The sequence below is a fragment of the Notolepis coatsorum genome, assembly GCF_963971535.1.
Source record: "Notolepis coatsorum genome assembly, chromosome: 13".
In the NCBI taxonomy this organism is placed as follows: domain Eukaryota; kingdom Metazoa; phylum Chordata; class Actinopteri; order Aulopiformes; family Paralepididae; genus Notolepis; species Notolepis coatsorum.
Genome location: NC_140177.1, coordinates 48644086 through 48668515, shown reverse-complemented (window position 1 = coordinate 48668515; position 24430 = coordinate 48644086). Strand labels below are relative to the sequence as shown.

Below are 24430 nucleotides of genomic sequence, written 5' to 3'. Positions count from 1 at the left end.
CCATTTGAGAATAGGCTATTATGGCAAAACGAGGGCCTATAGCATAAATATTATCTAATGTTTTCATAAGCGTAAAAAGATACAAGGACAACAGTTAGATTAACGATCAAGTTAGTTTACTGTATGCTAGTGTTGTCACGATACTGGAATTTCAAACTTCGATACGATACCTTGAAAAGTATCGATATTCTATACCATTTTCGATACCACGAAAATGCAAAATTTATAATAATCTTTTTAATTATTTATTTTTTTACAAATTTTGCTTTTGTTGCTGGTTGAGTCTCCTCAGCTTCTCTCTGGTACTATAAGAGAAGATAAATATAACACTTTTAAAACCCTTTGTTTCTCTTTAGATCAGACATTTAAAAATAACTAAATTATCTAATCTAAATCAAATCAAACCCCCCCTCTTAAAAACGAAAAACCTGTGTTTAACCTAGCCATCTATAAAACATCATGCTAAAACTGTGAAACAAATGTCCTACTCCCCTAAAGAAAGAAATACATAGCAAACATGACTCAGTTATGCAATAGTGCTGCTGCTTTTTATTTGGTTAAAATCTTTTAGTTAATAAGACTAAAAGACTACAATATGACTAGAACAATTTAATGGCTTGCGGATCTATGCTCGGAGCATTAACGTTACATTTTCAACAAGATTTCTGCTAATTAAACACTTCATGGAAACGGGGTAACGTTAACGTTATGTCGAGTTCATACGTGTAGTGTAGTATGAACTCGACCAGGGTTAGAAATAAAAAATAATAATTCAGGGCTTTTTTTGCCCCCCTTAATTGATTTTCGGGGGCTTTTTTTTATTTCGGGGGCACAGAATTTTAGGATGAAAATTAACATAAAGATTATAAAACATTGTTGACACTTTTTTTTACAGTCTTCGTCCCTATGTTTGATAACGTAATGTTAATGTCTCCATAAGCACAGTAAATTTTGCAGAGTAAATTTTACTCAAACTGAGTCCATTTGAGCCCAAGTGAGTAAAATTGTACTCATTTTGAGTAAAATGTACTCAGTTTGAGTAAAATTTAATCAGCAAAATGTACTGTTTTCCCAAGGAGCACATGTGCTCCTAAATAAAATGTTAATAAATAAAATCTAAATAAAAATTTAGGAGCACACAAAGACATTTAGGAGCACAGTGAAAATTGTTCAAGTAACACAGAGTTTATTAACAAACTATTTATCACATGCATATTATACTGTGCGTGTGCACACTATGAATTGAAAATGGGGGACTCTGATGTAAACAAGACGAAGGTATTTCTCTGGTCTGCCTAGGCCTAAAAAAAATAATGGTTTGTTTTCCGGTTGCCGACCGACCCTGCCGATTTAGGTGCGACCCAATATATTTTATGAGTAAAAACTTTTTTTTTAATAAAGTTTCATAGAAATCTTAGTCAAACCTTTAGTATTATGGATATTAAACATGCTGGCAGAGTACATGCATCCATGTTGTTGTGAACATTTTAATTAAATAAAGAAATTCCCTATCCATAGTCGCCGTGGGAAAGAATTAATTAAATAAAAATTTTAATAAAATAAATTCCCTACCTACCCATGGCCTTAACTGACAACCAACAGGAAACAAACAATATTTGTTGTTATGCCTTAACAATTGTGTGTATTGAGCCGTACTGTATTGTAACCATTCTGCAATCTGTTAAATAAAGTTTTCATTAATTCATTCATTCAAGGGCTAAACATCTGTGCAAATAGCACATACCACCAAAATCACAAATTGGCCAATGCCTACTAGACGCAAAGGATATCGGTTGTCAAGCTGCTTTTGTATGTTACTTGTAGTGTTGTTATGATACCAACATTTTGACTTTGATACAGATAGGAAAGGCAATGGAATATATTATTAGATGACAGAACATTGAAAATTCTTTATACAATTCTTTAATTCATTATAATTGAAACGCTATTGAATAATAGTTAATTAATAGTTAATACAATTATTCTGTTACAGCTACAACTGAGCTATAATTTATACTATATCTACTGTCCATCAATGTCTTCCTTTTGAATTAAATAGGTTCAGGAGAGAGAGATGTAGAGAGGGAGAGAGAGCGAGACACACACAGATAGTAGAGCCATATGAAATAAATTTTTATTATTTTCCAAATTCCATAAAATTTTTTCCCAAATTCCGTTTTTTCCATTTTAATATTTCAGAATTCTGTATTTTGCCTGTTACGCCCATTTTACCATCAGAAATAGTGTCTAATAAGTGGGAATGAATAAATGTCCACAATCTAATAAGATATAACTGTCCATTTAATGTTTTAAGTGCTGCAACTCAGAAATACAGTTCAATTTTACACAATATTTTTCAAATAAAATTGTGACAAAATAAAAAATACACATTTCAAGTGATCACAATGTCAGTAGCTATATATATTCTATTGTGATGGAATATAGTAATGCATCATTTATGCACCTTTAGTTTATTTCATTTATAAAGGACAGTGTAGGCCTACTGATAATTTGCAAATTTGGGTGGTTGACGTTTTAGGCTGAAAAAAAGTTATTTTTAAATATATTGCATATGAGTAATGGAAATCATTCAGTTCTGTTTTACGGACTCTTATCTTTCTAAAAATATGTGTGGTATTGTAGATTTTTTCGTGTAATATATTTTTTTCCATCAGTATAATGTGCTAGTGAGTAAAATTGTCATATGGTGTGACATGAAGGTTATTCTGTACAAAATTAGTTTAGTTTAGTTTAGTTTAGTTAGTTTAGTTTCTTTAATAGTTGTCATACAGAAGTACATAATACTTTTATACAAAATGCTTCTTACTGTTGCGCTCCAGAGACTGTGCAAGACAAGATAAGTATGAAATAAAATAACATAGTAAAATTAGAAGTAAAAAAAATGAGGTCACAGTGTTCAGTTTAGACATATGTACAATGTTCGATGCAGAATAGACGTAGTTACCATACAATATACAATACTGTGCAGTGTACTAATATACAATACTATATAGTGCAAGGCAGAAATGGAGAAATGGGACGAGGTGCAATTTAGGTACAATTCACAGTAGGTGTACGAGTTGTAGTGCAAATCCTTTATCAATAAATATAAAGTGTAAGTGTGTTTGTGTGATCTAAAGTGTGGAGAGTGGGTGCTGCAGTGTGTTGTTTGTTTGAGTGAGTGTGTGCGTGTGGGTGTGTGTGCTGTGTGCATTTGATGGTTGTTGCATAGTGATTATTGTTCGTTTAGCAGCCTGATGGCCTGGGGATAGAAGCTTCTTCTGAGTCTTTCTGTGCTCGCCTTAAGACTCCGGTATCGCTTGCCTGACCGCAGCAGTTCAAAGAGGCAGTTGTTCGGGTGGCTCGAGTCCTTAATAATTCTCTTAGCCTTCCCCTTGCACCGCTTGTTGTAAATGTTCTGGAGGGTGGGAAGCCCCCCTCCAATTGTGTGTTCGGCTGAACGTGTCACTCTTTGTAGTCTGCTACGGTCTTGTGCAGTGCTATTCCCAAACCAGGAGGTGATGTTGCCGGTCAGGATGCTCTCTATTGTACATGAGTAGAAGTTCCTAAGGATCTTCTGACTGACTTGGAACTTCCTTAGGCGCCTGAGGAAGTAGAGGCGTTGTCGTGCCTTCTTCACAACACTGTCAATGTGTGTGGTCCATGTCAAGTCCTCGGATATGTGGGCTCCGAGGTACTTGAAACTGTTCACTCTCTCAACCGGTGCCCCGTCGATGCTGAGGGGGCTGTAGTCCTTGACCCCCGACCTCCTGAAGTCCACAATAATCTCTTTTGTTTTGCTGACGTTCAGGGAGAGGCAGTTCTCCTGACACCACTGTGACAGGTTCTCTACCTCTTCCAGGTAGGCCCTTTCGTCGTTGGCAGAGATCAGGCCCACCACTACTGTGTCATCAGCAAATTTGATGATGGTGTTGTTGTTCCGCTGTGCTACGCAGTCATGTGTGTACAGGGAGTAGAGGAGGGGGCTCAGAACACAGCCCTGGGGGGCCCCTATGTTGAGCGTGATGGATGAGGAGGTGCAGTTGCCGGCTCTTACCACCTGGGGTCTGCCCGTCAGGAAAAGGGGTGTATTTTTTATTATGTATGTTTATTTATCAGCATTCCTCATCACTACTCTACACATTCTAGCTCTTCCTTGTGCAAATTAGTTACATTTTGCATAATTTTTCTTACTCAAAACTCATGGTAAGACGATTGCACTAAATTTGACTATGTATTTCTAATTCATTTTGGCAAACCTTCTTATAAAAACACCAAAATGCTAGATATATTTGGTGACACTGTTATTTATCTGTCCCATTGATGATTTTAACATGTCTTACCAAAAAGCCTTCATAATTTCATAATTCTGAAAGTCACACCAAATGATATGCCGTCACGCCATATGATGAATCACACCACACAACAACCCGTAATGCAAAAACATGTATTTAATAAATTTAACAAACAACCAAAAACATATGAATTATATCATGGGTTCAAATTAAGAAAAACTGTTGTAAAATGTTATAAACAGTGTGTCACAAAATACATCGTATAGCACTTGGGTTCTGAACAACTGAATAACCTGAAGAAACATATGAATTAATCGTCCAACCGTTACAATCAATTGTAATAATCATTGAAATTTATTTTTAATTAAAAAAATTATTCACTACATACATTAAATGTAGTCGAACATAACAGTAGAATCATTTTGAAAAACTGTTTTAAAATAGTGTCTCACAAAAGACATTAATAGCACTTGGGTTCTGAACAACTGAAGAACCTGAAGAAACATCGTCCAACTGTATTAATTCCAAGGTGCTGTCTCATTTGAATATTGTCTTATCAATTCTAATAATCATTGAACATTTATTTATTTTGTAAGTCAAGGCAATTTAGTTGAACAGTGACTGAACAACAAGCCTCAATTATGTATTGCCGGCTCAGTACTGATTGAACAGAAGCCAGTCGTAGTTGGCAAACATGGCAAACCGACTGCAATGCTGGGGTTGTGTGATTTTACTCAGTATTTATTTTTGGTGGTAGAAAATGCAGTCGGGCCTCCTTGGCCACACAAAAGCATTCTGCCTCCCAAGCTGCTCCAGACAATTCACCTTCAGCTCATCCTCATCTATTTCCATTATCTGCCCCGCATATGGCCTTTCTCCATACTTCACTATTACAATTAGCCCCTCGATATACTTTTCATCATCATCATCATCATCACCATCTTCATCAATGAGATCTGACTGAACTTGAATGATGATGGGACCTTTGCTTGATGGGTCAGGTGGCACATCAGCAGGAGAGCTACTTGACTCTGCACGGGGCACATCCGATGTGTTGTGGTCAAACTCAAGTTGAGTTGGCTGGTAGCAATCTGTTTTCTCAGACCCCATGTCAAATCTTCACCTTTTTCATCCAAGTGTGTGTGCGCGCACATGCGTGTTTACACTATGAGATTTCTAGATATACTGGGCTTTTCTACCTGTGTACAGCACATGTTGTACAACTACAGTAATATATTTTATACGTTTAATGGTTAAATGAACTTTTCTCGTCTTCTTCTCAGGACATCCTCTCTCCTTACAGGATCTCCATTTAGCCTCTCCCTGTATTCTCTTGTTCTGTCTGTACTTGCCATTCCTCTATGAAATCTGTCTCAAACTGAAAAACAAGTGAAAGGGAAATATTTCAACTACAACATCTTGTAGATAGACATGGATTTAGTTTGAGAAATGGAATAGTAGGGAAGTAGGGATACAAGTAGGTATACCTTAGAAAACGTGTTTATAATACAGTGACAAAGTGTTAAAAGGACAAAATATTCATTAAACTTAAGTATTAGTTATAAAATATGTATGAAATAGCATTATATATGTAGGTATTAGTTATAAAATATGTATGAAATAGCATTATATATGTAGTTAAATGCAGTTCATATCATATAGTGTGACACATGAATCATATGGTGTGACGAGAAAAACCTGTCACACCATATGATGAAGTGTCACACCATTAGAGCTGCCGCGGTATCGGTATTACCGCGGTATCGCTGTTACATCATGCCCACCGCAGCGTTGGGCTGAATACCGGCATCACTGCTGTTTTTTATTATATTATTATTATTATTACGCTCTCGTTGGTCTTGCGGCTCTGCAGATATACCCTACTTCTCTGTCGAGATTCCAAGCGACCCTATTGGGTACCAGAAAAGTCACATGAAACACTGCAGACCACTGATTGGTCAGAAGAGATACGCGTCACATGCTGAAGCATCTTGCAGTGCTTTTACTTCCTGAATCTCAGCCATGAGCCATTGATCAGAGCTCAGTCACAACACGGCTAATAGTACGTTAGCTCCCACCGGAGACCGGAGTGGATTACCGACGCCGTCGCTCCTCAGGGAACGAGGCATAATGATTTTACTGCAACGAAATGTTATAATAAAAGCCCTTCGTTCTATACACTTGTCTGATTGAAAACATTATTAACAGACCGCAGAATGGGTACAACTCGGCACGCTCTGAGCAAAGAAAGGAACTTAGATATTAATTGAGTAACGCTTGCCTTGCTATGGTCCGGTAAATACGAACGTGTAACTATACTAACGTTAATGCCACAAATCGAATGCCTTTGTAATCATAAGTAGTAACGTTATAATAATAAGAAGAAGAAAGGGTCGGGGGGGTAACCGGCGGGCGCGCCGCTACCACCCCTGCTCGCGACACCGAGGGGAGACTTCGAATCCGTGTTTCACTTTTAATAACGAATGCGTGCATGCCGAATCCCAAACAATATTCATGCTGCAAAGTCATCCTCTAAAGATAGACATTTAGACTAGAGGCAGGCTATATGCTATAAAGAGTAGACTACAAAAAAAATGCATTCAAACTTTTTTTTTGTGTGTGTGTGTGCGGTAATAACCGCGGCGGTAGGAAATATTTTGCAAATGTGTGCGGTAAGGAAAACATCAATACCGCGGCAGCTCTACACACCATATGATGTTTCATGAACTTAGCACACCATTGTGCATTGGGGCTATATGCTAGCATGCTAACAACATGCTCATTGGCACATGGCAATATAGATTTAAGTTTAGTATTGACTAAAAAGTATCTTATTTTTGGCATTTTTGCGTAAAATGCATCACACCAAAAGACAGTGTGAAAGGTCTAAAAGTGGAAGTGCCAAAATATACCTTATATATTGAGAAAACTAAGAGGGGTAACTCACCTTCTAACCTTGTAATGACTTTTCAGAGATGTTGTCCTACTTCCTGAAAAGATGAAGGACCCCTCCACCCCAAAGGTTTCCAAACAATTGCCCGTTGAAAAATATGAAAATGGTGTCACACCATATGATATCCAATTTTGGGACAAAACCTTTTTGTTTCTGGAGCATTCAAAATATTATGCCTGGACTTTTAGAAGATCACACTAACAAGTAGACATCTGAGTTGTCAATATGTAGTTAAATAAATAACAAATGCAAACATTTTCTTGTTTTTATTCAAAATCAAACTTTGCAAAATGTCCGTGGGACAGTCACACCATATGAGCTTTTACTCATTTGGCTGACATTTTTGAATAACTGGAACAATATTAGCAAAAATGCTCTGTGCATTCATATAATACTAAATGTTCTGTGCAATATAACAAAATGTTCTCATATATTTTTTCATTATTTACTTATCTTTGACACTAAGGACTCCAAAAAGGCCACGTCATGTCAACCACCCAATTATACTGTAGATGGGTGCACCCGATTTAGCAAGAAGCTATAATTTCCATCTATAGTCTTATGTACTGTAACGTTACATAGCTATTTAAATCACAATAGTGTCAGTGATTAGCCTCGCCCTCTAGCTGTATCTATTGTGATCACCAGAGATCATTGTTAGAGAGTTGGTGTGTTTTGGGAAGCACAGTCCTTGATCCTGACATGGCTTTTGAAGTGATATTCGCAGGTGTTTTTGCGGGTCCAGTCCACAGGGTATGTTGACAGAATTTGCAAAACACCTTATCGACTGAAGCATAAAAGTCATTAGGATACTGCTCTGCTCTGAATTTAGGGCTTAGTGGGGAATTTCTTCCGACGTTAACGTTAACGACGCACAGAAGCAGCTAGACGCTTCGACATTTCTCTGTGTTGTGTGTAACACGCAGAGGTCCCCGCCTCCCTCCCTCCTTGCAACAAACGTTCCACCCAAAAACAGAATTTCAGTCCAGTTTCTGAACTATTAACAGCGGAGATGTTTTGTAATCTTCACTCGTCTCGCACACTGCGAGTAAATTATTTTTCCGGTTCGCACACACACATATTATTAGGGGCAAATATGAGGGAAATGCTCGCACTGTAGAGCATATATATATAATTATATATATAATTAGTAAACTGTCGGGGGCTTTTCTTGCCCCCCTTAACTGATTTTCGAGGGCATTTTGCCACAAGCCCCCGTTAATTTCGAACCATGAACTCGACATAACGTTAACGTTACTCCATTTCCATGAAGTAATTATATTGTGAATTATAAGGTGGCCAGCTAGCTAGCATAAGCTAACGGAAGAACGATTAGCTAACGTTAGCTAATAGCTGTAACGTTACTAACAACGAATCAGCTGTTGATATTATGAGCCATCAGTAGACAACGTCTCATGTATTAAACTAAAGTTAATGGTTTAATGTTTAATGCTTTGTTGACAAGAAGAAACTGAAGACGGGTCTCTGAGGGGGAGGAGGAGGGGCAAGCGTGCTCTGCAGCAGCGTGTGTCTGTCAACAACTTGCGGTAGAAGACTGCGAGCAAGCCAGCTGGTATCGATACTGCAGAAAGTATCGATATTGCGGGAAATGAGTATCGAAACCGTTTTTAAATATTCAGAATCGATATATATCGATTTTTCGATATTTTTGACAACACTACTGTATGCAGGCTTCGCAGGGTTCCATGTCTGTGCCATGCGTTATGCACAAGTTACTGTTGCATATAGGCTACAGTATGCTATTATATATAATTTATATAGGCTACCTAATACAAAATAGATTGTATGCCTCTACAAATCATTTTCATGATCATGCCTCAACAATCCACTTTTAGTGCTAATGTAATAGAGTAACATCTGAATTTTAGTTGTAAAAAAACTTGTTACTCAAGTTTTTCTGTAGTAGTTAGTAGTCAGAGGTAGTATTTCACCAGAAGGTGGTATGGCTTACAAATCCAGACAGAGCCATAGCCTGAAGCCTTATGTAGTACTACATATCCAAATAAAGATCCATTCAGAAATGAGTGATTAAGAGGGATTTTGGTAAACTGTGTACAAATAACTCAGTTTTCTAGGTTTTCTCATAGACTTCAATTAATTTGGCTTCCTGTTAAAGAATTGAGTTGTTCACCTAGAACCCTGATTCACACATCCCCACATGGAGTTTCATTGGAAGCCACACTCATTGGCTACAATGATCCACAATAATTTTCAAGATCAGATCTAGATTGACGGAACTACAGGGTTCCCACGCTTGCCTTGACATTTTTTTCCATACTACCTCCTGATTTTACAGGTACCATATTAAGTGATGATCTATGGGCCCCTGAAGTTTTCCACCCCCATCCGCGCCCCCCTCCCCTCACACACACAACCCCCTAGGACACCTGACTACTTACTTGATTTAAAAGATGTGCCAGTCAAGGCTACATTGTAAATGCTTAGAGATTATGTCTTATTGATAATATCAATGCATGAAATAATGCAACAAGCTGTAGATGAACAACAATTTATTGAACTGGAAGTCAAGTCAAGTCAAGAGTTTTAATTGTCACGGCATACAAGTATACAATGAAATGCGGGTGGTCTTGCCCGCAACGATGTGCAATACAGTGTTACAACATATAATAGAATCCAATAAAAAACAACATTGTGCAATAAACAGGTAACAGGTAACATGGTGTGACATCTCGGTATCTGTACATAGTTATTTACAGAGCATATAGGACATGCTAGGTAGCTTTGGTAGTGCAATACACTGTTCCTGTTATTCTAATTTAAAGTGGCCTTTCCTTTTGGCCATAAGTGTGCGGCATGAGTGTGTGCCCGCTCATGTTAAAGTGTTAAGTGGCTGCTAGTGTGTGAGCGTGCACAGCGTGCGTGTCGTGTGTGTGTTCATGTGTGCTTGTGTGTGGATAGTTCAGTGTTCTGTGGCACTCAATGTTCATTGTTCAGGGCTCTGATGGCCTGGGGGAAGAAGCTGAGCCTAAGCCGCTCTGTCCTAGTAGCTGGGGTTCGCAGGCGTCTGCCTGACCTCAGCAGCTGGAACAGGCTGTTATTGGGGTGGTGAGGGTCTTTCATTATCCTGCAGGCTCTGGATTTGCACCTCTTGTTGTATAGAACCTGCAGGGGAGGTAGTGCAATACCTGTGGTACGCTCGGCTGAGCGCACCACTCTCTGTAGGGCCTTCTTGTCTTGTGCCGTGCTGTTTCCATACCAGGCAGTGATGTTTCCGGTCAAGATGCTCTCTACAGCTCCTGAGTAGAAGGACTGGAGTATCTTCCCCGATACTCTGAACTTCCTTAACTGTCTCAGGTGGTAGAGGCGCTGTTTCGCCTTCTTTACTACTGTGTCTATGTGTGTTGACCATGTCAGATCCTCTGAGATGTGGACCCCCAGGTACTTAAAGCTGCTCACCCTGTCCACGGTAGCCCCGTTAATCATCAGTGGTGTGTGTGTCTCCTGCTGTCCTCTCCTATAATCCACGATCAGCTCCTTGGTTTTACCAATGTTCAGGAGCAGGCTGTTGTCCTGGCACCAGCGTTCCAGTACCTCAACCTCCTCCCGGTAGGCCTTCTCGTCGTCGTCCGAGATCAGCCCCACCACCACCGTGTCGTCTGCGAACTTCACTATGGAGTTGGAGCTGAACTTGGCCACACAGTCGTGTGTGTAGAGTGAGTACAGCAGGGGGCTTAGAACACAGCCCTGGGGGGACCCGATGCTCAGGGTGATGGTGTTGGAGGTCTGACCCCCCACCCTGACCGCCTGGGGTCTTTCACTCAGAAAGTCCAGTACCCAGGCGCTCAGGGCGGAGCTCAGACCCAGCTCGATCAGCTTGTCCACCAGTCTGGTGGGGACTATGGTGTTGAACGCTGAGCTGTAGTCAATGAACAACAGTCTCACATAGCCCCCCTTCTGACGGTCAAGGTGGGAGAGGGTGCTGTGCAGTACCTGGGAGACCGCGTCGTCAGTGGACCTGTTTGTCCTGTATGCAAATTGCATAGGGTCCATATCACTGGGGAGGGAGGCACAAATGTGGTCCTTGACCAGCCTCTCAAAACATTTCATGACCACAGAGGTGAGTGCCACCGGTCTGTAGTCATTTGGACATGTTGGGGAGGGTTTCTTCGGTACAGGGATGATGGTAGACATCTTGAAGCAGGCAGGGACCACCGACTCCGCCAGGGATTGATTAAATATGGCGGTGAACACCGGGGCAAGCTGGTTGGCACAGGACTTAAGTATGCGTCCTGTTATTCCATCTGGGCCAGCAGCCTTCCTGGTGTTCACCTGCTTAAATGCTCTTCTCACACTGTGTACCGTCAATGAGAGAGCGTCCCCGCCCCCCCGCGGATGCCCCCCCCCCTCCACAACAGCCGGCGCACCAGTGACCTCACTAGCCGTTGGGACACATGAGCACTGGGATTGATATATGTTCTCTCTTCCACTCCTCTCCTATCTCATCCTGTCCTCTTCTCTCCACACCTCCCCTCGTGTCCGCTCCTGTCTTCTCTTCCTACTCTTCTCAACTCCTCTCCACTGTTCTCCCTTTTCCTCTGTCATCCTCCTCTTCCATCTTCGCGGCCTCTTCTCTTCCTGGCTAACTGCCTCGTTATGAGAGCTAACGTTGGCTAGCTACTGTACCCGGTGCTGGCTAACTGGCTATCGTTATGAGAGCTAACGTTGGTAGCTACTGTACCTGGCGCTGGCTAACTGGCTCGTTATGTGAGCTAACATTGGCTAACTACTGTACCTGGCGCTGGCTAACTGGCTCGTTATGAGAGCTAACGTTGGCTAGCTACTGTACCTGGCGCTGGCTAACTGCCTCGTTATGAGAGCTAACGTTGGTAGCAGGGAACAAAATAACTACACGCCATTCGCCAATGGCCTGTAGATTTACCGTCTGGCAACTAAAAAGAATAGCTCTGCCCGCCATCTGGCGTGTAGTTCATATCGATACTCTTATTTTGAAAATCCTGTGCGGGTCTCATTGCCACCAGAAGCGCAGCTCCAGTCATAATATCTGGGCTCCGGCAGCTAGCAACGTTCAGGTTCATATGATACTCTTATTTTGAAAAACCCTGTAGCAACTCCACGAGTCATATGATATCCGCCCACTCCGTGTTTCTTGCAGAGCAGCGTTAACACAGCAGTGCGCCTACAGACTCAAAATAAGTCTGTGATGTTTTTTTTCTTCTCACAACGAGTCAAATGCATCTACATGCTTTGCACCGTCGCCATTCCTTTATGCCCACATCGCCCGAAATTAACGTTTATGTACCAATCACTACAACGTTAACGTAAGCTAACAAGCTAATCCTGATCAGACGAGGCAGAGCCATAGTGAACAGCAGACAGTGTGGACTGAGGAAAGGGAAATGGGGGGGGGTGCACTCTCCCCTTCCCTGTGTGTGTGTGTGGGTGCGTTTGGAAAGACGGCGGAGTCACTAGTCAGGACTCAGGACAGGAGTATATTATAGTAAACTGAGGATTACTGAGGATGGACAGATAATGTTGATATTCAAATATAAAAAAGTTTCGAGAGGAGTGGAAGTTTGAAGACAGACTACAATATGATGCGGGGGTGGTGAGTTGAAACACAGTGTGTGTGTGTGTGTGTCCCGACCCCACTTCTATGTTTCAATAAATTATTTGCATTTTAAAACTATTAACGCTGACTCATTCCTTCAGTCCACTCAAAATTATGCTAATATTCCTTATGTTGTTTATGATATTAATTGAAAATAGCATATAAGAGTATTATATGTAATAATAACACATGGCGATATACAAAAAATCTGCCCGGCTGGTAGTTTTTTAAATCTACCAGCCAAATGGCTGGTAAGTCAAAAAGTTAAGTTTGTTCCCTGGTTGGTAGCTACTGTACCTGGCGCTGGCTAACTGGCTCGTTATGAGAGCTAACGTTGGTAGCTACTGTACCTGGCGCTGGCTAACTGCCTCGTTATGAGAGCTAACGTTGGTAGCTACTGTACCTGGCGCTGGCTAACTGGCTTGGTATGAGAGCTAACGTTGGTAGCTACTGTACCTGGCGCTGGCTAACTGGCTCGTTATGAGAGCTAACGTTGGCTAGCTACTGTACCTGGCGCTGGCTAACTGGCTCGTTATGAGAGCTAACGTTGGCTAGCTACTGTACCTGGCGCTGGCTAAATGGCTCGTTATGAGAGCTAACGTTGGCTAGCTACTGTACCTGGTGCTGGCTAACTGGCTCGTTATGAGAGCTAACGTTGGCTAGCTACCCTACCTGGCACTGGCTGACTGGCTTGTCGTTATGAGAGCTAATGTTGGCTAGCTAGTTAGCAAGATTGCACTGCTTACTAACTAACATTGATAAACCCAGGTTTACCACACAGTTAAAACACAGCTACTTACATTTGAGGATAAACTTGCATAAGAAGTTTCACTCAAGTTGGCTCACCAAGTTGCCTGCATCAAATTCCAACATCCAATATACCATATAGGATGCCAAGAGCATGCTTTACAACATGGGATCATCCATTTCTATCTACAGTAAAAGCTGTTCACATGTAAAGGGTTTTTATAAACTCATGTTAATTCTGTGCTCAATAGTTAAATTGTATTACACATCATCCAATAACATTTTCCAGGACAACAGTTTCTATTTCCATGTAATTGGTCACTTTTGCTCAGTTTCCATGCCTTTCCATACCTGGAAAATGAAAAAATGAATCCCATGTTTTCAATGTTTTCCAGGTACCGTGGGAACCCTGAACTACTGCAGCCTGAGTCAGGAGTGGTATTTTGCGCAATATCGTGTACTTTGCACAAGCCTCAAATACCGGCATGTAACTCAAGAACCGCTTGAGTTAGGTAAAAACAATGGGTCTCATTCCCCAATATTTTCCAAAGAGTTCTCTTGGAAGACTTATCTTGGAACCGACTGAGACAGAATCAACGACAAGTTCACTCTGAGTCCCCAACGCGTGGGGAAGATGTCTTAAGTGGCTCAAACTATCACAGCTGAGATACCTCAATGAGGAATGTCACCGCTCTGAAACATGAACGTGTGTCCCCTGTCCAGGACATTTGCATACAAAACAACGCCTCCAGAGCTCCTTATAAGGCAGGCTCTGTGCCGTGTGAAAATGAAATCGAGAAAAGTCTAGGGTTTAGACACACCTGTCCAGCTCATTAAATGCAACTAATAATGCACCCATGTGAAAATGGTGGCGGAAGCGCTTTGCGACCGATCAAAATGAGATTAGATTAATGTATTGTCATCTAGGGCTGTCTTAAATACTTCGAAGCTTTGTTCGATGGGCATGGGATTCGAATATGAAAATTAAATTCGAATGGCGGCTGGGTGGCGCAGCGGACATTGCGCTCGTCACCAACGCAAGAGACACCGGGTTCGACTCCGGCTCTCGGCGTTGCCTCCGGCTTGGGCCAGTCGTCATACTAACTCAATTGGCAGAGTTAGGGGGTGGAAGTCGATGGGTGGTAATCTGGACGTTGTGGACAGCGACTTCTACAGGTCGGTTGGGGACGCCTGCACAGCCGAGACAGGAAATGGCGGGGGTAGTGTGAGCCTCCCACACGTTACACCTCGCCAATGAGAGTCCGCGCTGGCAGGTGAAAAGATGTGACAGGCTGCCTCCTCGTGTATCGGAGGGGACACGTGATGCAAGGCTTCTATCCTCCCTACAACCGGCCAGTGGGGGGCATATGCGAGCAACGTTCAAGACAGGGGAGGGGATAATTGGCACAGCGGGTAATTGGGATGGGAGAAAAATTGAAAAAGAGGAGAAAAAGTGGATAAATTTTTTTACTTCGAATATATAAAAAATAAATATATAAATATTTTTTATTTTATTTTTTTTTCAAAATCAACTCTGCCTCTCTTTGTTAATTACAACAAGCAATGCTGTTTGTTATTTAAGATGAGGATGGACTCGGCACTGACAAATTTGTGTTCATTGTGCTGCTTTTATAAAGCCTCAAATGAAGGCTTACAATATAAGCAAAGTGTTTCGTTTGTCTAAGATTTAAAAAGGTTTAAACTTTACAGCACTGACAAAGTTGAAAAAAAAAATTTTATACATTTTTTGAATGTATCTTGAAGCTTCGAATTAAAAGTGAATCTCGGCCCCGAAGCTTCGAATTCCAAGAAAGAATTCGAAGATCAGCCCTATTGTCATCATTATACAGAATACAGGCTACTACTCGTGACCACCTGCCGCAGCGCACGCACCCCCCCTCCCCCCACACACTCACACGCTCGCAGTACTGTATATATACGTGTGTAATGAATGAACAGTAGGCTTATATTATTCAAATTACTTATTTTATTAGGAGATCACAGACAATGCGCTGCATAGTACAGTCCACCAGTCTGCTGCCTGACTCTGGCGGCCTTAATATGTGTCTGTACTTACTGTATAGGGCAGAGCATATATATAGTATCTACTACATCCTAATGAAACAAGTCATTAGAATAATATAAGCCTACTGTTCATTCATTAGACACGTAGGCTATACTGGCGGACACAAGACTTATGGAATATTAATGCAGTCTATTTCCACGTGATTAGCTTTAGTTCTTATTTATTTATTTATCCACTGTCATTTGCAGTGTTGGTGTAGTAGGCTACATAGTGTATTTCAATATCTGTTTTATTGATTAATGATATATTTGAAGGAATGCAAGTTATAACTATATCAAACAAATGTCTGTCCCATTAATCATGGGATATATTGTATAACCGATACCGGTCCCAAAATGGCATCTGGTCATAAATCAATATTTGTCAGAGTGTTGTATAAAAGTAGCGATTTTAATTTCAAACGTATTCAAGTATTAACATCGAGAACATGTCACAACAGCATGTAGAATGTATATTATCATCAATACGTTAATTTAGCAATAGGTTAAAAGTGTCATTAGATAGATTTAACTTTTCGATTTGGTGAATTGTATCCGTGAGGGCGACCATTTTGGATATTTTGAACCATGGGAATTGTAGTCTTTTTGCTGCCATTTCTGTAGCAGAGTTCCACAGATATGGTTCTGCGTTGAACGTTTTTAAAACTACACTTCCTGGAAGATTATATGGGGTTCAAGGTTCAGAGTTCTGTATGAATTTTTTCAATAACTGTTCATATTCGCGATAAGCCACAAAAGGTAACGTTTTTGACAAATATCTAAAGGCTTTCAAGTTTCTCTTCCCTATTGTTAACATGTAGGAACAATTAGAACTGAAATTAGTTTCAAAACGGTTGCACTGTGGGGAAAATAAAAAAGTACAGTCGATTACAGTAGATTTCATTATCTGTTCTTATGCACGCCTGGTGATACTAAATCCAAATTGAACTCGGGCATTTGAAAGATAATATATGTATATATATATATAAATGTGCGAATTGGCTATAATAAGGTAATTTATAAGCCGCCTATTCTATATTCTATAATATTTCAAATTGCATTGGTCCGGATGGGAGAATTCAGTACTGTATCTACAGAACCTTCTGTTTATTCATCTTCCCTTTATTAATTTCCTTAGATTTTTTTTACACATGATCTCAAGAAGGAACTGAACGAGATCAGTGGCAGTTCTTAATGTTTGGTCATTATTAGCATGGTGTTATTCACTGTCAAAGATGCAAAGAAAAATCATAATTCATATTCTCCTTTGTTTCATCACAATTTAAGCAAGCCTAGTAATAGACACAATATTTCTGACACTGTGAATACATTCCATGAGGTCCGTAGATGTCCCTAGATACCAATAATATGCAAATGGCCCTTGTAGAAGTGGAGCAATATTCCATTTACCTAGGTATATATTTTAGGCAGATTTTCTGAAAATATTCCACGGGTGGAACAGGTGTATAATATAAATGTATAATTAATCAATAAAACAGATATGTAACAAATAGGAAATACAAATTCCACAGAAGGCATTAAATAATTATAATTTTCAATCATTTCACAATAATTGCATAATCTGAGTAATTAAAGTAATTATACATTTGTCCAAAATAGCTGGTTCAGATATGGTTAATCCAGCTGCCCTGTGATCAGATGAATCCATATTATTTATTTTTCCGACATCCGTGTAATTTCTTATCGTACAAATATTGTCATATTTATTTAAATTATGATTAAGTAATTAATTCCAAGGAGGCCTGTAGGGTTGACATGAAGGAATCACTATGATTCCTCCCAAATAAAGCCATTAAGAACATGGAGAACTTGTCTGTCAAGTTAATACAATTTTCAAACAATCAATCACTCATAAGTGTGCTCCTCAGCACTCTTAAATTCTGCTCTCAGCCACGGCCGAATCCAAACTCAGGGACATTTGGGGAATCTCTCTACCAGCCCTAATATGTCGCAAATTGGCTGAAATCTGCCTGAGAGCAAATTTCTTGTCGTAAATCCGTTCGGGAATGAGACGCAATGGTATTTATCAACACGGAGTGTGCGTACAACCTGTGCACGCTAGGGCTGCACGATTTTGGGAAATAATCGAATTGCGATTTTTTTCTGACAGATATTGCGAATGTGATACAATTTGCTATTATAATAACAAAAAATGTAAGCAGCCCCACAGAGGTTTATTGTAAAATGCGGCTTGCATCTGGCCTACGCGGTGGGTCTTTTCGGGACACCGAGCCTGAAAATGTTTCTTTTTACCTGGGAATCGATACCGGTACCCAACGGTACCTTTTTTTCTGTACTTTACTCTCTCTGAAGTCTAAACTTCACAACACACAATCTAAAACCCCTTACCTCCCTCTCACAAACCGATCTTGTATCTCAATGGGACTTCCTGGATAAATTTTTTTTAAAGAGTTAAAAAAAAGATTAATAATAATTGCGATATTTATTTTCTTTCCGATTTGATAATTGCATCATTCCAAATCGCGATTTCGATTTAAAATCGATTAATCGTGCAGCCCTAGTGCACGCATGGTTGATAAATCCCAATTTTTCTGTGTGTAGAGACATTCTAAATTCTGTGCTTAGGGACAAAAATAGAACACTTTCTACGCATTATTGATAAATGAGGGCCCAGGAGTACCCTGGCCAGGTATTGACAGAGTTTGTAGAGGAAGTATCACACGAGTGAGACTTGACTTCACGTGTGTTGCCGTCTGTTGAATGGAAGCACGATACATTAGCAGAGCCAAGTTATTCGCGCTGCCCCACGCTTTTAAGGTATGAGCAGGCTAAACACCTTTTTTGTTGGTAAATCGATTCCATAATTTCTGACCTACAACTCTTATATGTCGTGTAGACGTACTTGATGTGCTGGGCGCTAACGTTACATTTGAATTATGTGTTTGTTCCTAATGTGTGCTCAGTATATTGCCGTATGTGATGATGACACGAGGGTAATAATTATTTGTATCGGCGCCTATACAGCCTGAAAATACAAATAATATGTGTTTTATATGTTAATAAAATTGCATTTATCTATAGTCCTAATTCTGTCACTGTTTGATGTCACAAAGAAGGGTGTATCCGAAAGCTGTCTACAACATTTGTAATAGGTGATGAAAAAGTTAACAAATAATTAACTGTATTAGACATTTGTTAATGATGAATAGGCTTCACTTCAGATTAGGGCACACAATAGCATCTGCAAATGATTTATAGATGTTTTATGAATGTCTTAACAAATCATTTGTTGAACATGAACAAATAAATGGAGGTACAGTATAGTAATTTTTTCATATCCATTTTTCAAAGCATCTACAAATGTGTTACTACACATTAAACAACATTATTTAATGATGAACAAATCAAGTACAAACAATGTTGATAATGAGTTATAAATAATGTACAACTCATTTGTAAATTATATACAAATATAGTTATAAATGATCATGATTAGTTAATTATCTACAAATACCTTATAAAGGTCTTTTAACTGAGTGTTATTATAAAGTGTTACCAAAATGTTTTCTTGTATACGTTTGCATGTTATACCGTGGTGAATATAAGTATAGTTTCGAAGTGATCCTGGCTAATTCCAGAAAACGGCGCTATGGAGCAATACGTGAATTTTACTAAAAGCGTTGCCGCTGCTCGCCTGGACACGCTACTATTTCCAAATCAAATGTATATAATAGGTATTATGTTTCATCATGAATGCATGGTGTCGTTTTTTGATGCTTTGATCGACACCAACGGCATACGTTTTGGAATATGTGAAATCATGGTTGGATCAAAGCAGGATTGATGTCATATAGTCCTTACCTTCACTAGGTACCCCAAAAAGAATATTACAATTGTCTGATCGCAATTTCCAGTATTGGTGTCCATCGTGTCGCCAACATAATCCACCACAACACATGCATCGGGGACATTGGACGCATTTCAATGTGATCGAGTGAACCGCTGGACTCGCCTGACCAAAAAAACTGCGCCTGGAGTGAATTAAATGTCCGGGTGTGAAAAAAAGTTTCGAAGAGTGGGCGATACAGCCACCTGGCAGGATGCGGCCGGTATTGCACTCTAGCGATCTCAGAGTGATTCCCTATGGTAACCCCGAGGTCCGTGTGAGAGAAATGAATAAAAATATAGAATCAAAGAAATAACGATGAAAACCCAACTATACTCGGGTATGGCGCTGAACGGTTGGCGAGTTAACCTGACTATCCTCGGGTCTGGCGCTGATTGAGTTAAAAGTCAGAAAATGCATTGTGTTTAAAAATGAAAATACATTAAAAAAAATATATATCTACTTCAAAGGGTTTAAAACAAATGATAATGCATGAAGTTAATGATGCATGAAGTTAATGATGCAGAGTGAACGGCGGCCAAGTGGAAAATAAGATGGCAGCATTTATGAATACAATGTTGCTGCTGCTCACACACATGGAGCTGTACGTGGTATGTTGCATGTGGAGGGTCTGCAACTGGTCTTTCAGCGTTGGGCTTTCCCCTTACCACGGAGGCTGCTGGTGCTTTGATGTGCCATGTTTTTATTTCACTGAAAATGAATTTGTGGAGTAGAAGCAGAACTGAAAAAGAGTCTATCAATGTGTCAATAGGCAACATTGAGCTTGGACTTTAACTATGGATGTAGTTACACATATTTGTTATTGGTGTTATCGTCATGATTTACGTCAATTCACTTCCAAGTTGGAAAGTTGATCAGTAAATTGAAAATGTAGTTCAATAACAAAGGTATTCGTTCATAATCATTTCCTTAGACTGAATATAATGATCTTCTTCAGCTTCTTAGAGTTTAGAGAGTTTATTTATTTTTAATTTGGGTATATAACAGTATTGTTATAATATGCAGTATAATGTCATTGGCCTGGCTAAAGCCAGTAATGACCTGAATACCTGAATTGATTGAATTGGAAATTAAATCACCAAGGGCGATTTCTCCAGGGCAGAGACATTAGAGACATTAGAACCTTTTTCTCCCATTTTCTTCCCAATTTAGTTATGCCAATTCCCTGTGTGTCACGGTCCTGCACGTTGCGCTACCCTCCATCATTCTGCGGAGGTGCTGACAGGTACAAGGTGAACATTCAGCACTGACAGGTACATGGAGAACAGTAAACACTGACAGGTACAAGGTGAACAGTCAGCACTGACAGGTACATGGAGAACAGTCAAAACTGACAGGTACAAGGTGAACAGTCAGCACTGACAGGTACATGGAGAACAGTCATCACTGATAGGTACATGGTGAACAGTAAACAGTGTCGCTGGATGTAAAGCACTGATTCTTGAGAGTTGGGACAATATATATGTCCTACATAGAAAAGTCTAATTTATATAAAAAATAAAGAAATTCATAATGAGTGATATACTCACAAAGTTACATCTAAAGGTATTGTGTATACTGATGTTATGTTTTAGCACATATATTTGTTTTTTGGGGGATATTTGTTTAAATGTATAATCTGTGGTTAGAAGCTCCCATATTAATTATCTTGTCCTCAGCAAGGGGTTACATTATTGACCAGCCCAAAAAAGCTTGAAAGACCTCTCCACTTGTGAAAACATACATATCAAATCAAAGATAATGGTTATACATGTATAAAACAATGCATGCCATGAAACTCAAATAATATTGCCCATAGAAATCTACCTATCAAAGTTGTGTCCTCAGTTTATGTCAACTCTGTCAGACCTTTTCATAAACCTAATTAAATCAGGCAATAGCATGGCTAGCTCTATCCCTGAGGACCCCTTTTCCTTCCCCTGAATGTGGTGAATGCAACACTACCACACATGGTCTGGTAAGTTTTACACTTTTTGATATTTTAGACAAACAATGTCAATATTCCGATGGTCACAGCTGGAACATGTCAACACCGTCTCTCCGTTATTATACTTTTAAAAAAACAATAGTGGATTGAATTCAAGTGTTTCAGTGAGATTATTAAGACAGCTAGCAACTGCCAAAAAAACTAGCTAGCTGCAGTGCACAATACAGGCTTGGAGGGAAAATGTGTGCCCTTTTGTCAACTCCGTCAGACGTCAACTCCATCAGATTGTGTGTCTGACGGAGTTGACGTGTAAACTGATGGAGTTGACAAATCCATCAATAACCTCATAATATGCTATTATTATACTATTTTTGAACATGGTAAAGGATTTAAATGTTATTTCAGAGTTTTATCTGCACAGAAGTGTGCATATAATAGCATGCATCAGAGCATGGGCAGGCTGTGGTCTGCTTATTGAATAATTGTCTTACTTTCCCAGCACATGTGTTAATAAATAAATATAAATATATCACTTGTCTACGTTGATTGATTGATTGATGTAAAATATGGTGCAGTGTGTAGTTTTCACTACCAAACATCTACACTCTTGCCTCTTATAGAGCGGGGAAGGAGTTCCATGTTGCCCTTTCATATCCCAGAAGAGATACAAGACAGAAGAAAACAGTTATTCTTGTTATTATACTGTTTACTTAGATCATCAGAGCAGAGGGGCACGGTGGTAAACTGTGGATATTTGTTAGGTTTTAGTGAGTTTTTCCTTACCTTCGCGTGGGGTATGTCTGGGAGTGCTTGCATTCTTTCATTTATTTGCATTTCTTTTAAATTTGTTGGACCTTATGGTGTTCTTGTTCTGTTCTTGACTTATTGTTATGTTTCTTCTTGACTTGTTTAAAGAAGACGTGTACGGCCCATGGGGACATTAACGTGTGTTGTCGGGCCTTACAAATAAATTTGATTTGATTTGATTTCATCTTAATATCTTTATAATAATTCTTAATATAGGACTGGTCCATGCGTGTCTAGATTGCTGCATCATCCTTTCTCTGACTTTCCATCCATAGTGTAATACATTATGGTATGGAGTGATCAACAGGATAATTCTTTGCTAGTCAGTTGTCACAATCTTATCAGTTGTAATTAAGGCTGTCAAAGTTAACACAGTATTAACGCATTATCGCCCGATTCTATTAACGCCACTATTTTTTTTAACTCACGATTAACTTTTAAGATTATTATTATTTTTGTATTACTAGACTTCACTCAGGTGTATTATTGATGCTCTCATTGATACTATGTTTGTTTCTGAAGTGTGTGTGTGTGTGTGTGAGATATATATATAGAGAGAGGGGGGTGAGAGAGATGAGGAAGGGGCAAGAGAGAAAGAGAGCCGGGAGAGTGTGAGTGTGAGAGAGAGAGGGGGGGGGTGTGTGATTACTCAGCCCTTGTGTGGGTGAATGTAACAAGTTCCTAACGTTTTCTTTCCCCTATTATTTCATGCACACTTTATTCATTGTTTTAAATTATTATTTTCTTTTAAGTTATTTTGTGCATCACTCTGTTTTGAATTTGATGCAAATTTGCAATGCATGAGGGTCATCCTTTTGTGTTAAATGGCTGCATAAAGCAAGCATTTGTTGACTCATGTTGATAAGATTATTAAAACTTGGAACTTGAAAAATATCTGTTTAAGGTAGATAAAAAAAGATATGTTAAAAAAATGCGATTAATTCATGATTAATCGCGAGTTAACTATGGACAATCATGCGATTAATCACGATTATATATTTTAATCCATTGACAGCACTAGTTGTAATATACCCTAGGATTATTGGAATGAATGTCTTTGAATTTTCTCCCACTGCTTCCACTGAACATGGATTTTGTCTGCACAAGCCAGTGTGAAGATGTTTGCAACATCTAGTTGTAGAAACTACGCACTGCAGCTTTAACGTCAATCAATCAATCATGTTTAGTAAATAGACATCTGATTTTATAGTCTTATTCTAATACATTTTCATGACTTTTGTATTATAGGAAAGCATGGCTAGACAGAAATTGTCAGTTGAGGAGCGAAGGAGAAGAAATAGAGAGTACCAATGAAAGAGAAGAGAAGAATTACACAGTGACGAAGAGAGCAAACATGTCATGCAAGAGCAGGAAAGACAAAGGTGGAAAAAGAGGGTTCAAGACAAAAAAGTAATAGAAATAGACAAGATGGAAGACAGGGCACAGAGGTATCGGAGAAAATATTGGAGAGAGGTCCAGAAAAGGTGCAGATAGAAAAGGTCCTGTGAAGGTGCGGTGCTGGAGGCAGACACCCCCCCAGATCAGGATATTCTAGATAACAATGCCAGACAGCGCAGAGAGTCTCTCAGACAGGAACAGAAACAAAGTAAAACACGAAAAAGGCATTCAAGATAAATACAAACTTTAAAAGAGAAGATTACAAATGTAACAAAGCAACAAAACAACCTGAGAAAAACAATAATGTGCTGAAAAAAGGCTACAAATACTGTACATCACCACTGGACTCTCCAGGCACGGAAACAAAGAATATGCTATCAGGAAGCAAAGTAAGGAATCAGAACATCCAAAAGGCCCTGCTATTCCACCACATCCTCAGAAGAGAGCTGAAGACAAACAAACAAACTCCTGGCCCACGGCGCCAAAAACCAGCACTGAGTTCATCAGGCACGATTCTTAAAAAGTATCGTCTTCTTCAACAAATGAAAGACTTTGGGTTAACCTATAAATTAATGAGAGAAAGGGAGAAAAAGCCAACATTCATACAGGGTGTAACACAGACTGTCCAGGATTTCTTCCTGAACTCTGCACGTGTGACGATGTGTGATGATGGATAGTGCTAATGATGGCTTTGTCATTATAAATTATTTCCCATATCTTTTAAAATCTTCGAAATTTT

The 24430-nt window shown here is 39.5% G+C and overlaps 1 protein-coding gene across 1 annotated transcript in view; it reads right to left on the bottom strand.

The window, feature by feature from the left end:
- The window catches only part of pth1r (parathyroid hormone 1 receptor), a 206551-nt gene that overhangs the window by 161465 nt on the left and 20656 nt on the right, over nucleotides 1–24430 (bottom strand). The gene's annotated exons all lie outside the window — the stretch shown is intronic.